This window comes from Rhipicephalus microplus, unplaced genomic scaffold (assembly GCF_043290135.1).
Source record: "Rhipicephalus microplus isolate Deutch F79 unplaced genomic scaffold, USDA_Rmic scaffold_13, whole genome shotgun sequence".
NCBI classification, from domain to species: domain Eukaryota; kingdom Metazoa; phylum Arthropoda; class Arachnida; order Ixodida; family Ixodidae; genus Rhipicephalus; species Rhipicephalus microplus.
The window spans coordinates 6,721,719-6,749,355 of record NW_027464586.1 but is presented as its reverse complement, the minus strand read 5'-3'; the positions used below and the strand labels follow the sequence as shown (position 1 = coordinate 6,749,355).

Below are 27,637 nucleotides of genomic sequence, written 5' to 3'. Positions count from 1 at the left end.
GACAGTCGTGCTCCACTCTCACCACAATCAGAACATATCTTCAAAGCTATTACCACAAAGAAAAAAGCAACACACCGCTCCTGGGAGGGCTCGAACCTCCAACCTTTCGGTTAACAGCCGATCGCGCAAGCCAATTGCGCCACGGAGACAGTCCTGCTCCACTCTCACCACCATCAGAACATATCTTCAAAGCTATCAGTGCAAAGAAAAAAGCAACACACCACTCCCGGGAGCGCTCGAAACTCCAACCTTTCGGTTAACAGCCGATCGCGCTAGCCCATTCCGCCACGGGGACAGTCGTGCTCCACTCTCACCACCGTCAGACAATTTCTTCAGAGCTATCGCCCCAAAGAAAGAAAAAGCGCCGCACCACCACCGGGTGGGCTCGAACCTCCAACCTTTCGGTTAACAGCCGATCGCGCTAGCCAATTGCGCCATGGAGACAGTCCTGCTCCACTCTCACCACCATCAGAACATATCTTCAAAGCTATCAGCGCAAAGAAAAAAGCAACACACCACTCCCGGGAGGGCTCGAAACTCCAACCTTTCGGTTAACAACCGATCGCGCTAACCCATTGCGCCACGGGGACAGTCTTGCTCCACTCTCACCACCATCAGAACATATCTTCAAAGCTATCAGCGCAAAGAAAAAAAAGCGCCGCACCACCACCGGGTGGGCTCGAACCTCCAACCTTTCGGTTAACAGCCGATTGCGCTAGCCAATTGCGCCAGGGAGACAGTCCTGCTCCACTCTCACCGCCATCAGAACATATCTTCAAAGCTATCAGCCCAAAGAAAAAAAATTACCGCACCACCACCGGGTGGGCTCGAACCTCCAACCTTTCGTTAAACAGCCAATCGCGCTAGCCAATTGCGCCACGGAGACAGTCCTGCTCCACTCTCACCACCATCCGAACATATCTTCAAAGCTATCAGCACAAACAAAGAAAAGCGCCGCACCACCACCGGGTGGGCTCGAAACTCAAACCTTTCGGTTAACAGCCGATCGCGCTAGCCAATTGCGCCATGGAGACAGTCCTGCTCCACTCTCACCACCATCAGAACATATCTTCAAAGCTATTACCACAAAGAAAAAAGCAACACACCACCACCGGGTGGGCTCGAACCTCCAACCTTTCGGTTAACAGCCGATCGCGCTAGCCAATTGCGCCAGGGAGACAGTCCTGCTCCACTCTCACCGCCATCAGAACATATCTTCAAAGCTATCAGCCCAAAGAAAAAAAAGCACCGCACCACCACCGGGTGGGCTCGAACCTCCAACCATTCGTTTAACAGCCAATCGCGCTAGCCAATTGCGCCACGGAGACAGTCCTGCTCCACTCTCACCACCATCAGAACACATCTTCAAAGCTATTAGTGCAAAGAAAAAAGCAACACACCATTCCCGGGAGGGCTCGAACCTCCAACTTTTTGGTTAACAGCCGATCGCGCTAGCCAATGGCGCCACGGGGACAGTCCTGCTCCACTCTCACCACCGTCAGAACATTTCTTCAGAGCTATGAGCCCAAAGAAAAAAAGCGCCGCACCACCACCGGGTGGGCTCGAACCTCCATCCTTTCGGTTAACAGCCGATCGCGCTAGCCAATTGCGCCACAGAGACAGTCGTGCTCCACTCTCACCACCGTCAGACCATTTCTTCAGAGCTATCCCCACAAAGAAAGAAAAAGCGCCGCACCGCCACCGGGAGGGCTCGAACCTCCAACCTTTCGGTTAACAGCCGATCGCGCTAGCCAATTGCGCCACGGAGACAGTCCTGCTCCACTCTCACCACCGTCAGAAGATTTCTTCAGAGCTATCAGTCCAAAGAAAAAAAGCGCCGCACCACCACCGGGTGGGCTCGAAACTCCAACCTTTCGGTTAACAGCCGATCGCACTAGCCCATTGCGCCACGGAGACAGTCTTGCTCCCTTCTCACCACCATCAGAACATATCTTCAAAGCTATCAGCCCAAAGAAAAAAAAGCGCCGCACCACCACCGGGTGGGCTCGAACCTCCAACCTTTCGGTTAACAGCTGATCACGCAAGCCAATTGCGCCACGGAGACAGTCCTGCTCCACTCTCACCACTATCAGAACATATCTTCAAAGCTATCAGTGCAAAGAAAAAAAAGCGCCGCACCACCACTGGGTGGTGCTCGAACCTCCAACCTTTCGGTTAACAGCCGATCGCGCAAGCCAATTGCGCCACGAAGACAGTCATGCTCCACTCTCACCACCATCAGAACATATCTTCAAAGCTATCAGTGCAAAGAAAAAAGCAACACACCACTCCCGGGAGGGTTCGAAACTCCAACCTTTCGGTTAACAGCCAATCGCGCTAGCCAATTGCGCCACGGAGACAGTCCTGCTCCATTTTCACCACCATCAGAACATATTATCAAAGCTATCACCACAAAGAAAAAAAAGCGCCGCACCACCATCGGGTGGGCTCGAAACTCCAACCTTTCGGTTAACAGCCGATCGCGCTAGCTAATTGCGCCATGGAGACAGTCGTGCTCCACTCTCACCACCATCAGAACATATCTTCAAAGCTATTACCACAAAGAAAAAAGCAACACACCACTCCTGGGAGGGCTCGAACCTCCAACCTTTCGGTTAACAGCCGATTGCGCAAGCCAATTGCGCCACGGAGACAGTCCTGCTCCACTCTCACCACCATCAGAACATATCTTCAAAGCTATCAGTGCAAAGAAAAAAGCAACACACCACTCCCGGGAGGGCTCGAAACTCCAACCTTTCGGTTAACAGCCGATCGCGCTAGCCAATTGCGCCACAGAGACAGTCGTGCTCCACTCTCACCACCGTCAGACCATTTCTTCAGAGCTATCGCCCCAAAGAAAGAAAAAGCGCCGCACCGCCACCGGGAGGGCTCGAACCTCCAACCTTTCGGTTAACAGCCGATCGCGCTAGCCAATTGCGCCACGGAGACAGTCCTGCTCCATTCTCACCACCGTCAGAACATTTCTTCAGAGCTATCAGCCCAAAGAAAAAAAAGCGCCGCACCACCACCGGGTGGGCTCGAAACTCCAACCTTTCGGTTAACAGCCGATCGCGCTAACCAATTGCGCCATGGAAACAGTCCTGCTTCACTCTCACCACCATCAGAACATAACTTGAAAGCTATTACCACAAAGAAAAAAGCAACACACCACTCCCGGGAGGGCTCGAAACTCCAACCTTTCGGTTAACAGCCGATCGCGCTAGCCCATTGCGCCAAGGAGACAGTCTTGCTCCCTTCTCACCACCATCAGAACATATCTTCAAAGCTATCAGCCCAAAGAAAAAAAGCGCCGCACCACCACCGGGTGGGCTCGAACCTCCAACCTTTCGGTTAACAGCTGATCACGCAAGCCAATTGCGCCACGGAGACAGTGCTGCTCCACTCTCACCACTATCAGAACATAAAGCTATCAGTGCAAAGAAAAAAAAGCGCCGCACCACCACCGGGTTGTGCTCGAACCTGCAACCTTTCGGTTAACAGCCGATCGCGCAAGCCAATTGCGCCACGAAGACAGTCATGCTCCACTCTCACCACCATCAGAACATATCTTCAAAGCTATCAGTGCAAAGAAAAAAGCAACACACCACTCCCGGGAGGGTTCGAAACTCCAACCTTTCGGTTAACAGCCAATCGCGCTAGCCAATTGCGCCACGGAGACAGTCCTGCTCAACTCTCACCACCATCAGAACATATCATCAAAGCTATCACCACAAAGAAAAAAAAGCGCCACACTACCATCGGGTGGGCTCGAAACTCCAACCTTTCGGTTAACAGCCTATCGCGCTAGCCAATTGCGCCATGGAGACAGTCGTGCTCCACTCTCACCACCATCAGAACATATCTTCAAAGCTATTACCACAAAGAAAAAAGCAACACACCACTCCTGGGAGGGCTCGAACCTCCAACCTTTCGGTTAACAGCCGATTGCGCAAGCCAATTGCGCCACGGAGACAGTCCTGCTCCACTCTCACCACCATCAGAACATATCTTCAAAGCTATCAGTGCAAAGAAAAAAGCAACACACCACTCCCGGGAGGGCTCGAAACTCCAACGTTTCGGTTAACAGCCGATCGCGCTAGCCCTTTCCGCCACGGGGACAGTCGTGCTCCACTCTCACCACCGTCAGACCATTTCTTCAGAGCTATCGCCCCAAAGAAAGAAAAAGCGCCGCACCACCACCGGGTGGGCTCGAACCTCCAACCTTTCGGTTAACAGCCGATCGCGCTAGCCAATTGCGCCACGGAGACAGTCCTGCTCCACTCTCAACACCATCAGAACATATCTTCAAAGCTATCAGTGCAAAGAAAAAAGCAACACACCACTACCGGGATGGCTCGAAACTCCAACCTTCCGGTTAACAGCCGATCGCGCTAACCCATTGTGCCACGGGGACAGTCTTGCTCCACTCTCACCACCATCAGAACATATCTTCAAAGCTATCAGCGCAAAGAAAAAAAAGCGCCGCACCACCACCGGGTGGGCTCGTACCTCCAACCTTTCGGTGGACAACCGATCGCGCTAGCCAATTGCGCCAGGGAGACAGTCCTGCTCCACTCTCACCGCCATCAGAACATATCTTCAAAGCTATCAGCCCAAAGAAAAAAAAGCACCGCACCACCACCGGGTGGGCTCGAACCTCCAACCTTTCGTTTAACAGCCAATCGCGCTAGCCAATTGCGCCAAGGAGACAGTCCTGCTCCACTCTCACCACCATCAGAACATATCTTCAAAGCTATCAGCACAAAGAAAAAAAAGCGCCGCACCACCCTCGGGTGGGCTCGAAACTCCAACCTTTCGGTTAACAGCCGATCGCGCTAGCCAATTGCGCCATGGAGACAGTCCTGCTCCACTCTCACCACCATCAGAACATAATTCAAAGCTATTACCACAAAGAAAAAAGCAACACACCACTCCTGGGAGGGCTCGACACTCCAACCTTTCGGTTAACAGCCGATCGCGCTAGCCCATTGCGCCACGGAGATAGCCTTGCTCCACTCTCAACACCATCAGAACATATCTTCAAAGCTGTTAGCGCAAAGAAAAAAAGCACCGCACCACCGGGTGGGCTCGAACCTCCAACCTTTCGGTTAAAAGCCGATCGCGCTAGCCAATCGCGCCACGGAGACAGTCCTGCTCCACTTTCACCACCATTAGGACATATCTTCAAAGCTATTAGTGCAAAGAAAAAAGCAACACACCATTCCCGGGAGGGCTCGAAACTCCAACCCTTCGGTTTACAGCCGATCGCGCTAGCCCATTGCGCCACGAGGACAGTCTTGCTCCACTCTCACCACCATCAGAACATATCTTCAAAGCTATCAGCACAAAGAAAAATCAAGCGCCGCACCACCACCGGGTGGGCTCGAACCTCCAACCTTTCGGTTAACAGCCGATCGCGCTAGCCAATTGCGCCAGGGAGACAGTCCTGCTCCACTCTCACCACCATCAGAACATATCTTCAAAGCTATCAGCCCAAAGAAAAAAAAGCACCGCACCACCACCGGGTGGGCTCGAACCTCCAACCTTTCGGTTAACAGACGATCGCGCTAGCCAATTGCGCCACGAAGACAGTCCTGCTGCACTCTCACCACCATCAGAACATATCTTCAAAGCTATTACCGAAAAGAAAAAAGCAACACACCACTCCCGGGAGGGCTCGCAATTCCAACCTTTCGGTTAACAGCCGATCGCGCTAGCCCATTGCGCCACGGAGACAGTCTTGCTCCACTCTCACCACCATCGGAACACATCTTCAAACAATCAACGCAGAGAAAAAAAAACGCCGCACCACCACCGGGTGGGCTCGAAACTCCAACATTTCGGTTGACAGCCGATCGTGCTTGCCCATTGCGCCACGGGGACAGTCTTGCTACACTCTCACCACCATCAGAACATATCTTCAAAGCTATCAGCCCAAAGAAAAAAAAGCGCCGCACCACCACCGGGTGGGCTCGAGCCTCCAAATTTTCTGTTAACAGCCGATCACGCTAGCCAATTGCGTCACGGTGACACTCCTGCTCTACTCTCACCACCATCAGAACATATCTTCAAAGCTATCAGCCCCCAGAAAAAAAGCGCCGCACCACCACCGGGTGGGCTCGAACCTCTAACTTTTCGGTTAACAGCCGATCGCGCTAGCCAATTGCGCCACAGAGACAGTCGTGCTTCTCTCTCAACCACCGTCAGACCATTTCTTCAGAGCTATCACCCCAAAGAAAAAAAAGCGCCGCACCACCCCCGAGTGGGCACGAACCTCCAACCTTTCGGTTAACAGCCGATCACGCAAGCCAATTGCGCCACGGAGACAGTCCTGCTCCACTCTCACCACTATCAGAACATATCTTCAAAGCTATCAGTGCAAAGAAAAAAAAAGTGCCGCACCACCACCGGGTGGTGCTCGAACCTCCAACCTTTCGGTTAACAGCCGTCCGCGCAAGCCAATTGCGCCACGAAGACAGTCCTGCTCCACTCTCACCACAATCAGAACATATCTTCAAAGCTATCAGTGCAAAGAAAAAAGCAACACACCCCTCCCGGGAGGGTTCGAAACTCCAACCTTTCGGTTAACAGCCAATCGCGCTAGCCAATTGCGCCACGGAGACAGTCCTGCTCCACTCTCACCACCATCAGAACATATCATCAAAGCTATCACCACAAAGAAAAAAAAGCGCCGCACCACCATCGGGTGGGCTCGAAACTCCAACCTTTCGTTTAACAGCCGATCGCGCTAGCCAATTGCGCCATGAAGACAGTCGTGCTCCACTCTCACAACCATCAGAACATATCTTCAAAGCTATTACCACAAAGAAAAAAGCAACACACCAATCCTGGGAGGGCTCGAACCTCCAACCTTTCGGTTAACAGCCGATCGCGCAAGCCAATTGCGCCACGGAGACAGTCCTGCTCCACTCTCACCACCATCAGAACACATCTTCAAAGCTATTAGTGCAAAGAAAAAAAGCGCCGCACCACCACCGGGTGGGCTCGAACCTCCAACCTTTCGGTTAAGAGCCGATCGCGCTAGCCAATCGCGCCACGGAGACAGTCCTGCTCCACTTTCACCACCATCAGAACATATCTTCAAAGCTATTAGTGCAAAGAAAAAAGCAACACACCATTCCCGGGAGGGCTCGAACCTCCAACTTTTTGGTTAACAGCCGATCGCGCTAGCCAATGGCGCCACGGGGACAGTCCTGCTCCACTCTCACCACCGTCAGAACATTTCTTCAGAGCTATGAGCCCAAAGAAAAAAAGCGCCGCACCACCACCGGGTGGGCTCGAACCTCCATGCTTTCGGTTAACAGCCGATCGCGCTAGCCAATTGCGCCACAGAGACAGTCGTGCTCCACTCTCACCACCGTCAGACCATTTCTTCAGAGCTATCGCCCCAAAGAAAGAAAAAGCGCCGCACCGCCACCGGGAGGGCTCGAACCTCCAACCTTTCGGTTAACAGCCGATCGCGCTAGCCAATTGCGCCACGGAGACAGTCCTGCTCCACTCTCACCACCGTCAGAAGATTTCTTCAGAGCTATCAGCCCAAAGAAAAAAAGCGCCGCACCACCACCGGGTGGGCTCGAAACTCCAACCTTTCGGTTAACAGCCGATCGCACTAGCCCATTGCGCCACGGAGACAGTCTTGCTCCCTTCTCACCACCATCAGAACATATCTTCAAAGCTATCAGCCCAAAGAAAAAAAAGCGCCGCACCACCACCGGGTGGGCTCGAACCTCCAACCTTTCGGTTAACAGCTGATCACGCAAGCCAATTGCGCCACGGAGACAGTCCTGCTCCACTCTCACCACTATCATAACATATCTTCAAAGCTATCAGTGCAAAGAAAAAAAAGCGCCGCACCACCACCGGGTGGTGCTCGAACCTCCAACCTTTCGGTTAACAGCCGATCGCGCAAGCCAATTGCGCCACGAAGACAGTCATGCTCCACTCTCACCACCATCAGAACATATCTTCAAAGCTATCAGTGCAAAGAAAAAAGCAACACACCACTCCCGGGAGGGTTCGAAACTCCAACCTTTCGGTTAACAGCCAATCGCGCTAGCCAATTGCGCCACGGAGACAGTCCTGCTCCACTCTCACCACCATCAGAACATATTATCAAAGCTATCACCACAAAGAAAAAAGCAACACACCACTCCTGGGAGGGCTCGAACCTCCAACCTTTCGGTTAACAGCCGATTGCGCAAGCCAATTGCGCCACGGAGACAGTCCTGCTCCACTCTCACCACCATCAGAACATATCTTCAAAGCTATCAGTGCATGAAAAAAGCAACACACCACTCCCGGGAGGGCTCGAAACTCCAACCTTTCGGTTAACAGCCGATCGCGCTAGCCAATTGCGCCACAGAGACAGTCGTGCTCCACTCTCACCACCGTCAGACCATTTCTTCAGAGCTATCAGCCCAAAGAAAAAAAAGCGCCGCACCACCACCGGGTGGGCTCGAAACTCCAACCTTTCGGTTAACAGCCGATCGCGCTAACCAATTGCGCCATGGAGACAGTCCTGCTTCACTCTCACCACCATCAGAACATAACTTGAAAGCTATTACCACAAAGAAAAAAGCAACACACCACTCCCGGGAGGGCTCGAAACTCCAACCTTTCGGTTAACAGCCGATCGCGCTAGCCCATTGCGCCAAAGAGACAGTCTTGCTCCCTTCTCACCACCATCAGAACATATCTTCAAAGCTATCAGCCCAAAGAAAAAAAAGCGCCGCACCACCACCGGGTGGGCTCGAACCTCCAACCTTTCGGTTAACAGCTGATCACGCAAGCCAATTGCGCCACGGAGACAGTGCTGCTCCACTCTCACCACTATCAGAACATAAAGCTATCAGTGCAAAGAAAAAAAAGCGCCGCACCACCACCGGGTTGTGCTCGAACCTGCAACCTTTCGGTTACCAGCCGATCGCGCAAGCCAATTGCGCCACGAAGACAGTCATGCTCCACTCTCACCACCATCAGAACATATCTTCAAAGCTATCAGTGCAAAGAAAAAAGCAACACACCACTCCCGGGAGGGTTCGAAACTCCAACCTTTCGGTTAACAGCCAATCGCGCTAGCCAATTGCGCCACGGAGACAGTCCTGCTCAACTCTCACCACCATCAGAACATATCATCAAAGCTATCACCACAAAGAAAAAAAAGCGCCACACTACCATCGGGTGGGCTCGAAACTCCAACCTTTCGGTTAACAGCCTATCGCGCTAGCCAATTGCGCCATGGAGACAGTCGTGCTCCACTCTCACCACCATCAGAACATATCTTCAAAGCTATTACCACAAAGAAAAAAGCAACACACCACTCCTGGGAGGGCTCGAACCTCCAACCTTTCGGTTAACAGCCGATTGCGCAAGCCAATTGCGCCACGGAGACAGTCCTGCTCCACTCTCACCACCATCAGAACATATCTTCAAAGCTATCAGTGCAAAGAAAAAAGCAACACACCACTCCCGGGAGGGCTCGAAACTCCAACGTTTCGGTTAACAGCCGATCGCGCTAGCCCTTTCCGCCACGGGGACAGTCGTGCTCCTTTCTCACCACCGTCAGACCATTTCTTCAGAGCTATCGCCCCAAAGAAAGAAAAAGCGCCGCACCACCACCGGGTGGGCTCGAACCTCCAACCTTTCGGTTAACAGCCGATCGCGCTAGCCAATTGCGCCACGGAGACAGTCCTGCTCCACTCTCAACACCATCAGAACATATCTTCAAAGCTATCAGTGCAAAGAAAAAAGCAACACACCACTACCGGGATGGCTCGAAACTCCAACCTTCCGGTTAACAGCCGATCGCGCTAACCCATTGTGCCACGGGGACAGTCTTGCTCCACTCTCACCACCATCAGAACATATCTTCAAAGCTATCAGCGCAAAGAAAAAAAAGCGCCGCACCACCACCGGGTGGGCTCGTACCTCCAACCTTTCGGTGGACAACCGATCGCGCTAGCCAATTGCGCCAGGGAGACAGTCCTGCTCCACTCTCACCGCCATCAGAACATATCTTCAAAGCTATCAGCCCAATAAAAAAAGCACCGCACCACCACCGGGTGGGCTCGAACCTCCAACCTTTCGTTTAACAGCCAATCGCGCTAGCCAATTGCGCCAAGGAGACAGTCCTGCTCCACTCTCACCACCATCAGAACATATCTTCAAAGCTATCAGCACAAAGAAAAAAAAGCGCCGCACCACCACAGGGTGGGCTCGAAACTCCAACCTTTTGGTTAACAGCAGATCGCGCAAGCCAATTGCGCCACGGAGACAGTCCTGCTCCACTCTCACCACCATCAGAACATATCTTCAAAGCTATCAGCACAAAGAAAAAAAAGCGCCGCACCACCCTCGGGTGGGCTCGAAACTCCAACCTTTCGGTTAACAGCCGATCGCGCTAGCCAATTGCGCCATGGAGACAGTCCTGCTCCACTCTCACCACCATCAGAACATAATTCAAAGCTATTACCACAAAGAAAAAAGCAACACACCACTCCTGGGAGGGCTCGACACTCCAACCTTGCGGTTAACAGCCGATCGCGCTAGCCCATTGCGCCACGGAGATAGCCTTGCTCCACTCTCAACACCATCAGAACATATCTTCAAAGCTGTTAGCGCAAAGAAAAAAAGCACCGCACCACCGGGTGGGCTCGAACCTCCAACCTTTCGGTTAAAAGCCGATCGCGCTAGCCAATCGCGCCACGGAGACAGTCCTGCTCCACTTTCACCACCATTAGGACATATCTTCAAAGCTATTAGTGCAAAGAAAAAAGCAACACACCATTCCCGGGAGGGCTCGAAACTCCAAACCTTCGGTTTACAGCCGATCGCGCTAGCCCATTGCGCCACGAGGACAGTCTTGCTCCACTCTCACCACCATCAGAACATATCTTCAAAGCTATCAGCACAAAGAAAAATCAAGCGCCGCACCACCACCGGGTGGGCTCGAACCTCCAACCTTTCGGTTAACAGCCGATCGCGCTAGCCAATTGCGCCAGGGAGACAGTCCTGCTCCACTCTCACCACCATCAGAACATATCTTCAAAGCTATCAGCCCAAAGAAAAAAAAGCACCGCACCACCACCGGGTGGGCTCGAACCTCCAACCTTTCGGTTAACAGACGATCGCGCTTGCCAATTGCGCCACGAAGACAGTCCTGCTGCACTCTCACCACCATCAGAACATATCTTCAAAGCTATTACCGAAAAGAAAAAAGCAACACACCACTCCCGGGAGGGCTCGCAATTCCAACCTTTCGGTTAACAGCCGATCGCGCTAGCCCATTGCGCCACGGAGACAGTCTTGCTCCACTCTCACCACCATCGGAACACATCTTCAAACAATCAACGCAGAGAAAAAAAAACGCCGCACCACCACCGGGTGGGCTCGAAACTCCAACATTTCGGTTGACAGCCGATCGTGCTTGCCCATTGCGCCACGGGGACAGTCTTGCTACACTCTCACCACCATCAGAACATATCTTCAAAGCTATCAGCGCAAAGAAATAAAAGCGCCGCACCACCACCGGGTGGGCTCGAACCTCCATTCTTTCGGTTAACAGCCGATCGCGCAAGCCAATTGCGCCACGGAGACAGTCCTGCTCCACACTCACCACCATCAGAATATATCTTCAAAGCTATCAGCGCAAAGAAAAAAGGAACACACCACTCCCGGGAGGGCTCGAAACTCCAATCTTTTGGTTAACAGCCAATCGCGCTAGCCAATTGCGCCACGGAGACAGTCCTGCTCTACTCTCACCACCATCAGAACATATCTTCAAAGCTATCAGCCCAAAGAAAAAAAAGCGCCGCACCACCACCGGGTGGGCTCGAGCCTCCAAATTTTCTGTTAACAGCCGATCACGCTAGCCAATTGCGTCACGGAGACAGTCCTGCTCTACTCTCACCACCATCAGAACATATCTTCAAAGCTATCAGCCCCCAGAAAAAAAGCGCCGCACCACCACCGGGTGGGCTCGAACCTCTAACTTTTCGGTTAACAGCCGATCGCGCTAGCCAATTGCGCCACAGAGACAGTCGTGCTTCTCTCTCAACCACCGTCAGACCATTTCTTCAGAGCTATCACCCCAAAGAAAAAAAAGCGCCGCACCACCCCCGAGTGGGCACGAACCTCCAACCTTTCGGTTAACAGCCGATCACGCAAGCCAATTGCGCCACGGAGACAGTCCTGCTCCACTCTCACCACTATCAGAACATATCTTCAAAGCTATCAGTGCAAAGAAAAAAAAAGTGCCGCACCACCACCGGGTGGTGCTCGAACCTCCAACCTTTCGGTTAACAGCCGTCCGCGCAAGCCAATTGCGCCACGAAGACAGTCCTGCTCCACTCTCACCACAATCAGAACATATCTTCAAAGCTATCAGTGCAAAGAAAAAAGCAACACACCCCTCCCGGGAGGGTTCGAAACTCCAACCTTTCGGTTAACAGCCAATCGCGCTAGCCAATTGCGCCACGGAGACAGTCCTGCTCCACTCTCACCACCATCAGAACATATCATCAAAGCTATCACCACAAAGAAAAAAAAGCGCCGCACCACCATCGGGTGGGCTCGAAACTCCAACCTTTCGTTTAACAGCCGATCGCGCTAGCCAATTGCGCCATGAAGACAGTCGTGCTCCACTCTCACAACCATCAGAACATATCTTCAAAGCTATTACCACAAAGAAAAAAGCAACACACCAATCCTGGGAGGGCTCGAACCTCCAACCTTTCGGTTAACAGCCGATCGCGCAAGCCAATTGCGCCACGGAGACAGTCCTGCTCCACTCTCACCACCATCAGAACATATCTTCAAAGCTATCAGTGCAAAGAAAAAAGCAACACACCACTCCCGGGAGGGCTGGAAACTCCAACCTTTCGGTTTACAGCCGATCGCGCTAGCCCATTCCGCCACGGGGACAGTCGTGCTCCACTCTCACCACCGTCAGACCATTTCTTCAGAGCTATCGCCCCAAAGAAAGAAAAAGCACCGCACCACCACCGGGTGGGCTCGAACCTCCAACCTTTCGGTTAACAGCCGATCGCGCTAGCCAATTGCGCCACGGAGACAGTCCTGCTCCACTCTCACCACCATCAGAACATATCTTCAAAGCTATCAGTGCAAAGAAAAAAGCAACACACCACTCCCGGGATGGCTCGAAACTCCAACCTTTCGGTTAACAGCCGATCGGGCTAACCCATTGCGCCACGGGGACAGTCTTGCTCCACTCTCACCACCATCAGAACATATCTTCAAAGCTATCAGCGCAAAGAAAAAAAAGCGCCGCACCACCACCGGGTGGGCTCGAACCTCCAACCTTTCGGTTAACAGCCGATTGCGCTAGCCAATTGCGCCAGGGAGACAGTCCTGCTCCACTCTCACCGCCATCAGAACATATCTTCAAAGCTATCAGCCCAAAGAAAAAAAAGCACCGCACCACCACCGGGTGGGCTCGAACCTCCAACCTTTCGTTTAACAGCCAATCGCGCAAGCCAATTGCGCCAGGGAGGCAGTCCTGCTCCACACTCACCGCCATCAGAACATATCTTCAAAGCTATCAGCCCAAAGAAAAAAAAGCACCGCACCACCACCGGGTGGGCTCGAACCTCCAACCTATCGGTTAACAGCCGATTGCGCTAGCCAATTGCGCCACGAAGACAGTCCTGCTGCACTCTCACCACCATCAGAACATATCTTCAAAGCTATTACCGCAAAGAAAAAAGCAACACACCACTCCCGGGAGGGCTCGCAATTCCAACCTATCGGTTAACAGCCGATCGCGCTAGCCCATTGCACCACGGAGACAGTCTTGCTCCACTCTCACCACCATCGGAAGATATCTTCAAAGCTATCAGCGCAAAGAAAAAAGGAACACACCACTCCCGGGAGGGCTCGAAACTCCAATCTTTCGGTTAACAGCCGATCGCGCTAGCCAATTGCGCCACGGAGACAGTCCAGCTCTACTCTCACCACCATCAGAACATATCTTCAAATCTATCAGCCCAAAGAAAAAAAAGCGCCGCACCACCACCGGGTGGGCTCGAACCTCCAAATTTTCTGTTAACATCCGATCACGCTAGCCAATTGCGTCACGGAGACAGTCCTGCTCTACTCTCACCACCGTCAGACCATTTCTTCAGAGCTATCGCCCCAAAGAAAAAAAAAGCGCCGCACCACCCCCGGGTGGGCTCGAACCTCCAACCTTTTGGTTAACAGCCGATCGCGCTAGCCAATTGCGCCATGAAGACAGTCCTGCTCCACTCTCAGCACCATCAGAACATATCTTCAAAGCTATCAGCACAAAGAAAAAAAGCGCCACACCATCACCGTGTGGGCTCGAACCTCCAACCTTTCGGTTAAAAGCCGATCGCTCTAGCCAACTGCGCCACGGAGACAGTCGTGCTCCACTCTCACCACCATCAAAACATATCTTCAAAGCTATCAGCGCAAAGAAAAAAGCAACACACCACTCCCGGGAGGGCTCGAACCTCCAACCTTTCGGTTAACAGCCGAACGCGTAAGCCAATTGCACCACGAAGACAGTCCTGCTCCACTCTCACCACCGTCAAAACATTTATTCAGAGCTATCACCACAAAGAAAAACAGCAACACACCACTCCCGGAAGGGCTCGAAACTCCAACCTTTCGGTTAACAGCCGATCGCGCAAGCCATTTGCGCCACGGAGACAGTCCTGCTCCACTTTCACCACCATCACAACATATCTTCAAAGCTATCAGTGCAAAGAAAAAAGCAACACACCACTCCCGGGAGGGCTTGAAACTCCAACCTTTCGGTTAACAGCCGATTGCGGTAGCCCATTGCGCCACGGGGACAGTCTTGCTCCACTCTCACCACCATCAGAACATATCTTCAAAGCTATCAGTGCAAAGAAAAAAAAGCGCCGCACCACCACCGGGTGGGCTCGAACCTCCAACCTTTCCGTTAGCAGCCGATCGCGCAAGCCAATTGCGCCACGGAGACAGTCCTGCTCCACTCTCACCACCGTCAAAACATTTATTTAGAGCTATCACCCCAAAGAAAAAAAAGGGCCGCACCACCACCGGGAGGGCTCGAAACTCCAACCTTTCAGTTAACAGCCGATCGCGCTAGCCCATTGCGCCAGGGAGACAGTCTTGCTTCACTCTCACCACCATCAGAACATATCTTCAAAGCTATCAGCACAAAGAAAAAAAAAGCGCCGCACCACCACCGGGTGGGCTCGAACCTCCAAACTTTCGGTTAACAGCCGATCGCGCTAGCCAATTGCGCCACGGAGACAGTCCTGCTCCACTCTCACCACCATCAGAACATATCTTCAAAGCTATCAGCGCAAAGAAAAAAGCAACACACCACTCCCGGGAGGGCTCGAAACTCGAACCTCTCGGTTAACAGCCGATCGCCGATCGCGCTAGCCCTTTGCGCCACGGAGACAGTCTTGCTCCGCTCTCACCACCATCAGAACATATATTCAAAGCTATCAGCGCAAAGAAAAAAGCAACACACCACTCCCGGGCGGGCTCGAAACTCCAACCTTTCGGTTAACAGCCGATCGGGCTAGCCCATTGCGCCACGGAGACAAACTTGCTCCCTTCTCACCTCCATCAGAACATATCTTCAAAGCTATCAGCCCAAAGAAAAAAAAGTGCCGCACCACCACCGGGTGGGCTCGAACCTCCAACCTTTCGGTTAACAGCCGATCCCACTAGCCGATTGCGCCACGGAGACAGTCGCGCTCCACTCTCACCACCATCAGAACATATCTTCAGAGCTATCAGCACAAAAAAAGCAACAAAGCACTCCCGGGAGGGCTCGAACCTCCAACATTTCGGTTAACAGCCGATCGCGCTGGCCAATTGCGCCGCGGAGACAGTCCTGCTCCACTCTCACCACCGTATGAACATATCTTTCAAGCTATCAGCCCAAAGAAAAAAAAGCGCCGCACCACTACCAGGTGGGCTCGAACCTCCAACCTTTCGGTTAACGGCAGATCGCGCTAGCCAATTGCGCAACGGAGACAATCGTGCTCTACGCTCACCACCATCGGAAAATATCTTCGAAGCTATCAGCGCAAAGAAAAAAGCAACACACCCCACCCGGGAGGGCTCGAACCTCCAACTTTTTGGTTAACAGCCGATCGCACTAGCCAATGGCGCCACGGGGACAGTCCTGCTCCACTCTCACCACCGTCAGAACATATCTCCAAAGCTATCAGCACAAAGAAAAAAAAGCGCCACATCACCACCGGGTGGGCTCGAACCTCCAACCTTTCGGTTAACAGCCGATCGCGCTAGCCAACTGCGCCACGGAGACAGTCGTGCTCCACACTCACCACCATCAGAACATATCTTCAAAGCTATCAGCGCAAAGAAAAAAGGAACACACCACTCCCGGGAGGGCTCGAAACTCCAATCTTTCGGTTAACAGCCGATCGCGCTAGCCAATTGCGCCACGGAGACAGTCCAGCTCTACTCTCACCACCATCGGAAGATATCTTCAAAGCTATCAGCGCAAAGAAAAAAGGAACACACCACTCCCGGGAGGGCTCGAAACTCCAATCTTTCGGTTAACAGCCGATCGCGCTAGCCAATTGCGCCACGGAGACAGTCCAGCTCTACTCTCACCACCATCAGAACATATCTTCAAATCTATCAGCCCAAAGAAAAAAAAGCGCCGCACCACCACCGGGTGGGCTCGAACCTCCAAATTTTCTGTTAACAGCCGATCACGCTAGCCAATTGCGTCACGGAGACAGTCCTGCTCTACTCTCACCACCGTCAGACCATTTCTTCAGAGCTATCGCCCCAAAGAAAAAAAAAGCGCCGCACCACCCCCGGGTGGGCTCGAACCTCCAACCTTTTGGTTAACAGCCGATCGCGCTAGCCAATTGCGCCATGAAGACAGTCCTGCTCCACTCTCAGCACCATCAGAACATATCTTCAAAGCTATCAGCACAAAGAAAAAAAGCGCCACACCATCACCGTGTGGGCTCGAACCTCCAACCTTTCGGTTAAAAGCCGATCGCTCTAGCCAACTGCGCCACGGAGACAGTCGTGCTCCACTCTCACCACCATCAAAACATATCTTCAAAGCTATCAGCGCAAAGAAAAAAGCAACACACCACTCCCGGGAGGGCTCGAACCTCCAACCTTTCGGTTAACAGCCGAACGCGTAAGCCAATTGCACCACGAAGACAGTCCTGCTCCACTCTCACCACCGTCAAAACATTTATTCAGAGCTATCACCACAAAGAAAAACAGCAACACACCACTCCCGGAAGGGCTCGAAACTCCAACCTTTCGGTTAACAGCCGATCGCGCAAGCCATTTGCGCCACGGAGACAGTCCTGCTCCACTTTCACCACCATCACAACATATCTTCAAAGCTATCAGTGCAAAGAAAAAAGCAACACACCACTCCCGGGAGGGCTTGAAACTCCAACCTTTCGGTTAACAGCCGATTGCGGTAGCCCATTGCGCCACGGGGACAGTCTTGCTCCACTCTCACCACCATCAGAACATATCTTCAAAGCTATCAGTGCAAAGAAAAAAAAGCGCCGCACCACCACCGGGTGGGCTCGAACCTCCAACCTTTCGGTTAGCAGCCGATCGCGCAAGCCAATTGCGCCACGGAGACAGTCCTGCTCCACTCTCACCACCGTCAAAACATTTATTTAGAGCTATCACCCCAAAGAAAAAAAAGGGCCGCACCACCACCGGGAGGGCTCGAAACTCCAACCTTTCAGTTAACAGCCGATCGCGCTAGCCCATTGCGCCAGGGAGACAGTCTTGCTTCACTCTCACCACCATCAGAACATATCTTCAAAGCTATCAGCACAAAGAAAAAAAAAGCGCCGCACCACCACCGGGTGGGCTCGAACCTCCAAACTTTCGGTTAACAGCCGATCGCGCTAGCCAATTGCGCCACGCAGACAGTCCTGCTCCACTCTCACCACCATCAGAACATATCTTCAAAGCTATCAGCGCAAAGAAAAAAGCAACACACCACTCCCGGGAGGGCTCGAAACTCGAACCTCTCGGTTAACAGCCGATCGCCGATCGCGCTAGCCCTTTGCGCCACGGAGACAGTCTTGCTCCGCTCTCACCACCATCAGAACATATATTCAAAGCTATCAGCGCAAAGAAAAAAGCAACACACCACTCCCGGGCGGGCTCGAAACTCCAACCTTTCGGTTAACAGCCGATCGGGCTAGCCCATTGCGCCACGGAGACAAACTTGCTCCCTTCTCACCTCCATCAGAACATATCTTCAAAGCTATCAGCCCAAAGAAAAAAAAGTGCCGCACCACCACCGGGTGGGCTCGAACCTCCAACCTTTCGGTTAACAGCCGATCCCACTAGCCGATTGCGCCACGGAGACAGTCGCGCTCCACTCTCACCACCATCAGAACATATCTTCAGAGCTATCAGCACAAAAAAAGCAACAAAGCACTCCCGGGAGGGCTCGAACCTCCAACATTTCGGTTAACAGCCGATCGCGCTGGCCAATTGCGCCACGGAGACAGTCCTGCTCCACTCTCACCACCATATGAACATATCTTTCAAGCTATCAGCCCAAAGAAAAAAAAAGCGCCGCACCACTACCAGGTGGGCTCGAACCTCCAACCTTTCGGTTAACGGCAGATCGCGCTAGCCAATTGCGCAACGGAGACAATCGTGCTCTACGCTCACCACCATCGGAAAATATCTTCGAAGCTATCAGCGCAAAGAAAAAAGCAACACACCCCACCCGGGAGGGCTCGAACCTCCAACTTTTTGGTTAACAGCCGATCGCACTAGCCAATGGCGCCACGGGGACAGTCCTGCTCCACTCTCACCACCGTCAGAACATATCTCCAAAGCTATCAGCACAAAGAAAAAAAAGCGCCACATCATCACCGGGTGGGCTCGAACCTCCAACCTTTCGGTTAACAGCCGATCGCGCTAGCCAACTGCGCCACGGAGACAGTCGTGCTCCACACTCACCACCATCAGAACATATCTTCAAAGCTATCAGCGCAAAGAAAAAAGGAACACACCACTCCCGGGAGGGCTCGAAACTCCAATCTTTCGGTTAACAGCCGATCGCGCTAGCCAATTGCGCCACGGAGACAGTCCAGCTCTACTCTCACCACCATCAGAACATACCTTCAAATCTATCAGCCCAAAGAAAAAAAAGCGCCGCACCACCACCGGGTGGGCTCGAACCTCCAAATTTTCTGTTAACAGCCGATCACGCTAGCCAATTGCGTCACGGAGACAGTCCTGCTCTACTCTCACCACCACCAGAACATATCTTCAAAGCTATCAGCCCCCAGAAAAAAAGCGCCGCACCACCACCGGGTGGGCTCGAACCTCTAACTTTTCGGTTAAAAGCCGATCGCGCTAGCCAATTGCGCCACAGAGACAGTCGTGCTCCACTCTCACCACCGTCAGGCCATTTCTTCAGAGCTATCGCCCCAAAGAAAAAAAAAGCGCCGCACCACCCCCGGGTGGGCTCGAACCTCCAACCTTTCGGTTAACAGCCGATCACGCAAGCCAATTGCGCCACGGAGACAGTCCTGCTCCACTCTCACCACTATCAGAACATATCTTCAAAGCTATCAGTGCAAAAAAAAAAAAAGTGCCGCACCACCACCGGGTGGTGCTCGAACCTCCAATCTTTCGGTTAACAGCCGTCCGCGCAAGCCAATTGCGCCACGAAGACAGTCCTGCTCCACTCTCACCACAATCACAACATATCTTCAAAGCTATCAGTGCAAAGAAAAAAGCAACACACCACTCCCGGGAGGGTTCGAAACTCCAACCTTTCGGTTAACAGCCAATCGCGCTAGCCAATTGCGCCACGGAGACAGTCCTGCTCCACTCTCACCACCATCAGAACATATCATCAAAGCTATCACCACAAAGAAAAAAAAGCGCCGCACCACCATCGGGTGGGCTCGAAACTCCAACCTTTCGGTTAACAGCCGATCGCGCTAGCCAATTGCGCCATGAAGACAGTCGTGCTCCACTCTCACAACCATCAGAACATATCTTCAAAGCTATTACCACAAAGAAAAAAGCAACACACCAATCCTGGGAGGGCTCGAACCTCCAACCTTTCGGTTACCAGCCGATCGCGCAAGCCAATTGCGCCACGGAGACAGTCCTGCTCCACTCTCACCACCATCAGAACATATCTTCAAAGCTATCAGTGCAAAGAAAAAAGCAACACACCACTCCCGGGAGGGCTGGAAACTCCAACCTTTCGGTTAACAGCCGATCGCGCTAGCCCATTCCGCCACGGGGACAGTCGTGCTCCACTCTCACCACCGTCAGACCATTTCTTCAGAGCTATCACCCCAAAGAAAGAAAAAGCACCGCACCACCACCGGGTGGGCTCGAACCTCCAACCTTTCGGTTAACAGCCGATCGCGCTAGCCAATTGCGCCACGGAGACAGTCCTGCTCCACTCTCACCACCATCAGAACATACCTTCAAAGCTATCAGTGCAAAGAAAAAAGCAACACACCACTCCCGGGATGGCTCGAAACTCCAACCTTTCGGTTAACAGCCGATCGGGCTAACCCATTGCGCCACGGGGACAGTCTTGCTCCACTCTCACCACCATCAGAACATATCTTCAAAGCTATCAGCGCAAAGAAAAAAAAGCGCCGCACCACCACCGGGTGGGCTCGAACCTCCAACCTTTCGGTTAACAGCCGATTGCGCTAGCCAATTGCAACAGGGAGACAGTCCTGCTCCACTCTCACCGCCATCAGAACATATCTTCAAAGCTATCAGCCCAAAGAAAAAAAGCACCGCACCACCACCGGGTGGGCTCGAACCTCCAACCTTTCGTTTAATAGCCAATCGCGCAAGCCAATTGCGCCAAGGAGACAGTCCTGCTCCACTCTCACCACCATCAGAACATATCTTCAAAGCTATCAGCACAAAAAATAGCGCCGCACTACCACAGGGTGGGCTCGAAACTCCAACCTTTTGGTTAACAGCCATCGCGCAAGCCAATTGCGCCACGGAGACAGTCCTGCTCCACTCTCACCACCATCAGAACATATCTTCAAAGCTATCAGCACAAAGAAAAAAAAGCGCCGCACCACCCCCGGGTGGGCTCGAAACTCCAACCTTTTGGTTAACAGCCGATCGCGCTAGCCAATTGCGCCATGGAGACAGTCCTGCTCCACTCTCACCACCATCAGAAAATAATTCAAAGCTATTACTACAAAGAAAAAAGCAACACACCACTCCTGGGAGGGCTCGAAACTCCAACCTTTCGGTTAACAGCCGATCGCGCTAGCCCATTGAGCCACGGAGATAGCCTTGCTCCACTCTCAACACCATCAGAACATATCTTCAAAGCTATTAGCGCAAAGAAAAAAAGCGCCGCACCACCACCGGGTGGGCTCGAACCTCCAACCTTTCGGTTAAAAGCCGATCGCGCTAGCCAATCGCGCCACGGAGACAGTCCTGCTCCACTTTCACCACCATCAGAACATATTTTCAAAGCTATTAGTGCAAAGAAAAAAGCAACACACCATTCCCGGGAGGGTTCGAAACTCCAACCTTTCGGTTAACAGCCGATCCCACTAGCCGATTGCGCCACGGAGACAGTCGCGCTCCACTCTCACCACCATCAGAACATATCTTCAGAGCTATCAGCACAAAAAAAGCAACAAAGCACTCCCGGGAGGGCTCGAACCTCCAACATTTCGGTTAACAGCCGATCGCGCTGGCCAATTGCGCCGCGGAGACAGTCCTGCTCCACTCTCACCACCATATGAACATATCTTTCAAGCTATCAGCCCAAAGAAAAAAAAGCGCCGCACCACTACCAGGTGGGCTCGAACCTCCAACCTTTCGGTTAACGGCAGATCGCGCTAGCCAATTGCGCAACGGAGACAATCGTGCTCTACGCTCACCACCATCGGAAAATATCTTCGAAGCTATCAGCGCAAAGAAAAAAGCAACACACCCCACCCGGGAGGGCTCGAACCTCCAACTTTTTGGTTAACAGCCGATCGCACTAGCCAATGGCGCCACGGGGACAGTCCTGCTCCACTCTCACCACCGTCAGAACATATCTCCAAAGCTATCAGCACAAAGAAAAAAAAGCGCCACATCACCACCGGGTGGGCTCGAACCTCCAACCTTTCGGTTAACAGCCGATCGCGCTAGCCAACTGCGCCACGGAGACAGTCGTGCTCCACACTCACCACCATCAGAACATATCTTCAAAGCTATCAGCGCAAAGAAAAAAGGAACACACCACTCCCGGGAGGGCTCGAAACTCCAATCTTTCGGTTAACAGCCGATCGCGCTAGCCAATTGCGCCACGGAGACAGTCCAGCTCTACTCTCACCACCATCGGAAGATATCTTCAAAGCTATCAGCGCAAAGAAAAAAGGAACACACCACTCCCGGGAGGGCTCGAAACTCCAATCTTTCGGTTAACAGCCGATCGCGCTAGCCAATTGCGCCACGGAGACAGTCCAGCTCTACTCTCACCACCATCAGAACATATCTTCAAATCTATCAGCCCAAAGAAAAAAAAGCGCCGCACCACCACCGGGTGGGCTCGAACCTCCAAATTTTCTGTTAACAGCCGATCACGCTAGCCAATTGCGTCACGGAGACAGTCCTGCTCTACTCTCACCACCGTCAGACCATTTCTTCAGAGCTATCGCCCCAAAGAAAAAAAAAGCGCCGCACCACCCCCGGGTGGGCTCGAACCTCCAACCTTTTGGTTAACAGCCGATCGCGCTAGCCAATTGCGCCATGAAGACAGTCCTGCTCCACTCTCAGCACCATCAGAACATATCTTCAAAGCTATCAGCACAAAGAAAAAAAGCGCCACACCATCACCGTGTGGGCTCGAACCTCCAACCTTTCGGTTAAAAGCCGATCGCTCTAGCCAACTGCGCCACGGAGACAGTCGTGCTCCACTCTCACCACCATCAAAACATATCTTCAAAGCTATCAGCGCAAAGAAAAAAGCAACACACCACTCCCGGGAGGGCTCGAACCTCCAACCTTTCGGTTAACAGCCGAACGCGTAAGCCAATTGCACCACGAAGACAGTCCTGCTCCACTCTCACCACCGTCAAAACATTTATTCAGAGCTATCACCACAAAGAAAAACAGCAACACACCACTCCCGGAAGGGCTCGAAACTCCAACCTTTCGGTTAACAGCCGATCGCGCAAGCCATTTGCGCCACGGAGACAGTCCTGCTCCACTTTCACCACCATCACAACATATCTTCAAAGCTATCAGTGCAAAGAAAAAAGCAACACACCACTCCCGGGAGGGCTTGAAACTCCAACCTTTCGGTTAACAGCCGATTGCGGTAGCCCATTGCGCCACGGGGACAGTCTTGCTCCACTCTCACCACCATCAGAACATATCTTCAAAGCTATCAGTGCAAAGAAAAAAAAGCGCCGCACCACCACCGGGTGGGCTCGAACCTCCAACCTTTCGGTTAGCAGCCGATCGCGCAAGCCAATTGCGCCACGGAGACAGTCCTGCTCCACTCTCACCACCGTCAAAACATTTATTTAGAGCTATCACCCCAAAGAAAAAAAAGGGCCGCACCACCACCGGGAGGGCTCGAAACTCCAACCTTTCAGTTAACAGCCGATCGCGCTAGCCCATTGCGCCAGGGAGACAGTCTTGCTTCACTCTCACCACCATCAGAACATATCTTCAAAGCTATCAGCACAAAGAAAAAGAAAGCGCCGCACCACCACCGGGTGGGCTCGAACCTCCAAACTTTCGGTTAACAGCCGATCGCGCTAGCCAATTGCGCCACGGAGACAGTCCTGCTCCACTCTCACCACCATCAGAACATATCTTCAAAGCTATCAGCGCAAAGAAAAAAGCAACACACCACTCCCGGGAGGGCTCGAAACTCGAACCTCTCGGTTAACAGCCGATCGCCGATCGCGCTAGCCCTTTGCGCCACGGAGACAGTCCTGCTCCACTCTCACCACCATATGAACATATCTTTCAAGCTATCAGCCCAAAGAAAAAAAAGCGCCGCACCACTACCAGGTGGGCTCGAACCTCCAACCTTTCGGTTAACGGCAGATCGCGCTAGCCAATTGCGCAACGGAGACAATCGTGCTCTACGCTCACCACCATCGGAAAATATCTTCGAAGCTATCAGCGCAAAGAAAAAAGCAACACACCCCACCCGGGAGGGCTCGAACCTCCAACTTTTTGGTTAACAGCCGATCGCACTAGCCAATGGCGCCACGGGGACAGTCCTGCTCCACTCTCACCACCGTCAGAACATATCTCCAAAGCTATCAGCACAAAGAAAAAAAAGCGCCACATCATCACCGGGTGGGCTCGAACCTCCAACCTTTCGGTTAACAGCCGATCGCGCTAGCCAACTGCGCCACGGAGACAGTCGTGCTCCACACTCACCACCATCAGAACATATCTTCAAAGCTATCAGCGCAAAGAAAAAAGGAACACACCACTCCCGGGAGGGCTCGAAACTCCAATCTTTCGGTTAACAGCCGATCGCGCTAGCCAATTGCGCCACGGAGACAGTCCAGCTCTACTCTCACCACCATCAGAACATACCTTCAAATCTATCAGCCCAAAGAAAAAAAAGCGCCGCACCACCACCGGGTGGGCTCGAACCTCCAAATTTTCTGTTAACAGCCGATCACGCTAGCCAATTGCGTCACGGAGACAGTCCTGCTCTACTCTCACCACCACCAGAACATATCTTCAAAGCTATCAGCCCCCAGAAAAAAAGCGCCGCACCACCACCGGGTGGGCTCGAACCTCTAACTTTTCGGTTAAAAGCCGATCGCGCTAGCCAATTGCGCCACAGAGACAGTCGTGCTCCACTCTCACCACCGTCAGGCCATTTCTTCAGAGCTATCGCCCCAAAGAAAAAAAAAGCGCCGCACCACCCCCGGGTGGGCTCGAACCTCCAACCTTTCGGTTAACAGCCGATCACGCAAGCCAATTGCGCCACGGAGACAGTCCTGCTCCACTCTCACCACTATCAGAACATATCTTCAAAGCTATCAGTGCAAAGAAAAAAAAAGTGCCGCACCACCACCGGGTGGTGCTCGAACCTCCAATCTTTCGGTTAACAGCCGTCCGCGCAAGCCAATTGCGCCACGAAGACAGTCCTGCTCCACTCTCACCACAATCAGAACATATCTTCAAAGCTATCAGTGCAAAGAAAAAAGCAACACACCACTCCCGGGAGGGTTCGAAACTCCAACCTTTCGGTTAACAGCCAATCGCGCTAGCCAATTGCGCCACGGAGACAGTCCTGCTCCACTCTCACCACCATCAGAACATATCATCAAAGCTATCACCACAAAGAAAAAAAGCGCCGCACCACCATCGGGTGGGCTCGAAACTCCAACCTTTCGGTTAACAGCCGATCGCGCTAGCCAATTGCGCCATGAAGACAGTCGTGCTCCACTCTCACAACCATCAGAACATATCTTCAAAGCTATTACCACAAAGAAAAAAGCAACACACCAATCCTGGGAGGGCTCGAACCTCCAACCTTTCGGTTACCAGCCGATCGCGCAAGCCAATTGCGCCACGGAGACAGTCCTGCTCCACTCTCACCACCATCAGAACATATCTTCAAAGCTATCAGTGCAAAGAAAAAAGCAACACACCACTCCCGGGAGGGCTGGAAACTCCAACCTTTCGGTTAACAGCCGATCGCGCTAGCCCATTCCGCCACGGGGACAGTCGTGCTCCACTCTCACCACCGTCAGACCATTTCTTCAGAGCTATCGCCCCAAAGAAAGAAAAAGCACCGCACCACCACCGGGTGGGCTCGAACCTCCAACCTTTCGGTTAACAGCCGATCGCGCTAGCCAATTGCGCCACGGAGACAGTCCTGCTCCACTCTCACCACCATCAGAACATACCTTCAAAGCTATCAGTGCAAAGAAAAAAGCAACACACCACTCCCGGGATGGCTCGAAACTCCAACCTTTCGGTTAACAGCCGATCGGGCTAACCCATTGCGCCACGGGGACAGTCTTGCTCCACTCTCACCACCATCAGAACATATCTTCAAAGCTATCAGCGCAAAGAAAAAAAAGCGCCGCACCACCACCGGGTGGGCTCGAACCTCCAACCTTTCGGTTAACAGCCGATTGCGCTAGCCAATTGCAACAGGGAGACAGTCCTGCTCCACTCTCACCGCCATCAGAACATATCTTCAAAGCTATCAGCCCAAAGAAAAAAAGCACCGCACCACCACCGGGTGGGCTCGAACCTCCAACCTTTCGTTTAATAGCCAATCGCGCAAGCCAATTGCGCCAAGGAGACAGTCCTGCTCCACTCTCACCACCATCAGAACATATCTTCAAAGCTATCAGCACAAAAAATAGCGCCGCACTACCACAGGGTGGGCTCGAAACTCCAACCTTTTGGTTAACAGCCATCGCGCAAGCCAATTGCGCCACGGAGACAGTCCTGCTCCACTCTCACCACCATCAGAACATATCTTCAAAGCTATCAGCACAAAGAAAAAAAAGCGCCGCACCACCCCCGGGTGGGCTCGAAACTCCAACCTTTTGGTTAACAGCCGATCGCGCTAGCCAATTGCGCCATGGAGACAGTCCTGCTCCACTCTCACCACCATCAGAAAATAATTCAAAGCTATTACTACAAAGAAAAAAGCAACACACCACTCCTGGGAGGGCTCGAAACTCCAACCTTTCGGTTAACAGCCGATCGCGCTAGCCCATTGAGCCACGGAGATAGCCTTGCTCCACTCTCAACACCATCAGAACATATCTTCAAAGCTATTAGCGCAAAGAAAAAAAGCGCCGCACCACCACCGGGTGGGCTCGAACCTCCAACCTTTCGGTTAAAAGCCGATCGCGCTAGCCAATCGCGCCACGGAGACAGTCCTGCTCCACTTTCACCACCATCAGAACATATTTTCAAAGCTATTAGTGCAAAGAAAAAAGCAACACACCATTCCCGGGAGGGCTCGAAACTCCAACCCTTCGGTTTACAGCCGATCGCGCTAGCCCGTTGCGCCATGAGGACAGTCTTGCTCCACTATCACCTCCATCAGAACATATCTTCAAAGCTGTCAGCACAAAGAAAAATCAAGCGCCGCACCACCACCGGGTGGGCTCGAACCTCCAACCTTTCGGTTAACAGCCAATCGCGCTAGCCAATTGCGCCAGGGAGACAGTCCTGCTCCACTCTCACCGCCATCAGAACATATCTTCAAAGCTATCAGCCCAAAGAAAAAAAAGCACCGCACCACCACCGGGTGGTTTCAAACCTCCAACCTATCGGTTAACAGCCGATTGCGCTAGCCAATTGCGCCACGAAGACAGTCCTGCTGCACTCTCACCACCATCAGAACATATCTTCAAAGCTATTACCGCAAAGAAAAAAGCAACACACCACTCCCGGGAGGGCTCGCAATTCCAACCTTTCGGTTAATAGCCGATCGCGCTAGCCCATTGCGCCACGGAGACAGTCTTGCTCCATTCTCACCACCATCGGAAGATATCTTCAAAGCTATCAGCTCAAAGAAAAAAGGAACACACCACTCCCGGGAGGCCTCGAAACTCCAATCTTTCGGTTAACAGCCGAT

General features: G+C 52.6%; 3 non-coding genes across 3 annotated transcripts; all 3 read right to left on the bottom strand.

Moving 5' to 3' along the window:
- Positions 1-1,696: 1,696 nt before the first annotated feature.
- Positions 1,697-1,770, bottom strand: TRNAN-GUU (transfer RNA asparagine (anticodon GUU)). The gene has a single exon. It is a non-coding gene; the product is annotated as a tRNA-Asn (tRNA).
- Positions 1,771-2,875: 1,105 nt separating this feature from the next.
- On the bottom strand, positions 2,876-2,949 carry TRNAN-GUU (transfer RNA asparagine (anticodon GUU)). Its single transcript has one exon. It is a non-coding gene; the product is annotated as a tRNA-Asn (tRNA).
- A 4,483-nt stretch (positions 2,950-7,432) lies between these two features.
- On the bottom strand, positions 7,433-7,506 carry TRNAN-GUU (transfer RNA asparagine (anticodon GUU)). Its single transcript has one exon. It is a non-coding gene; the product is annotated as a tRNA-Asn (tRNA).
- Between the last annotated feature and the right edge of the window lie 20,131 nt (positions 7,507-27,637).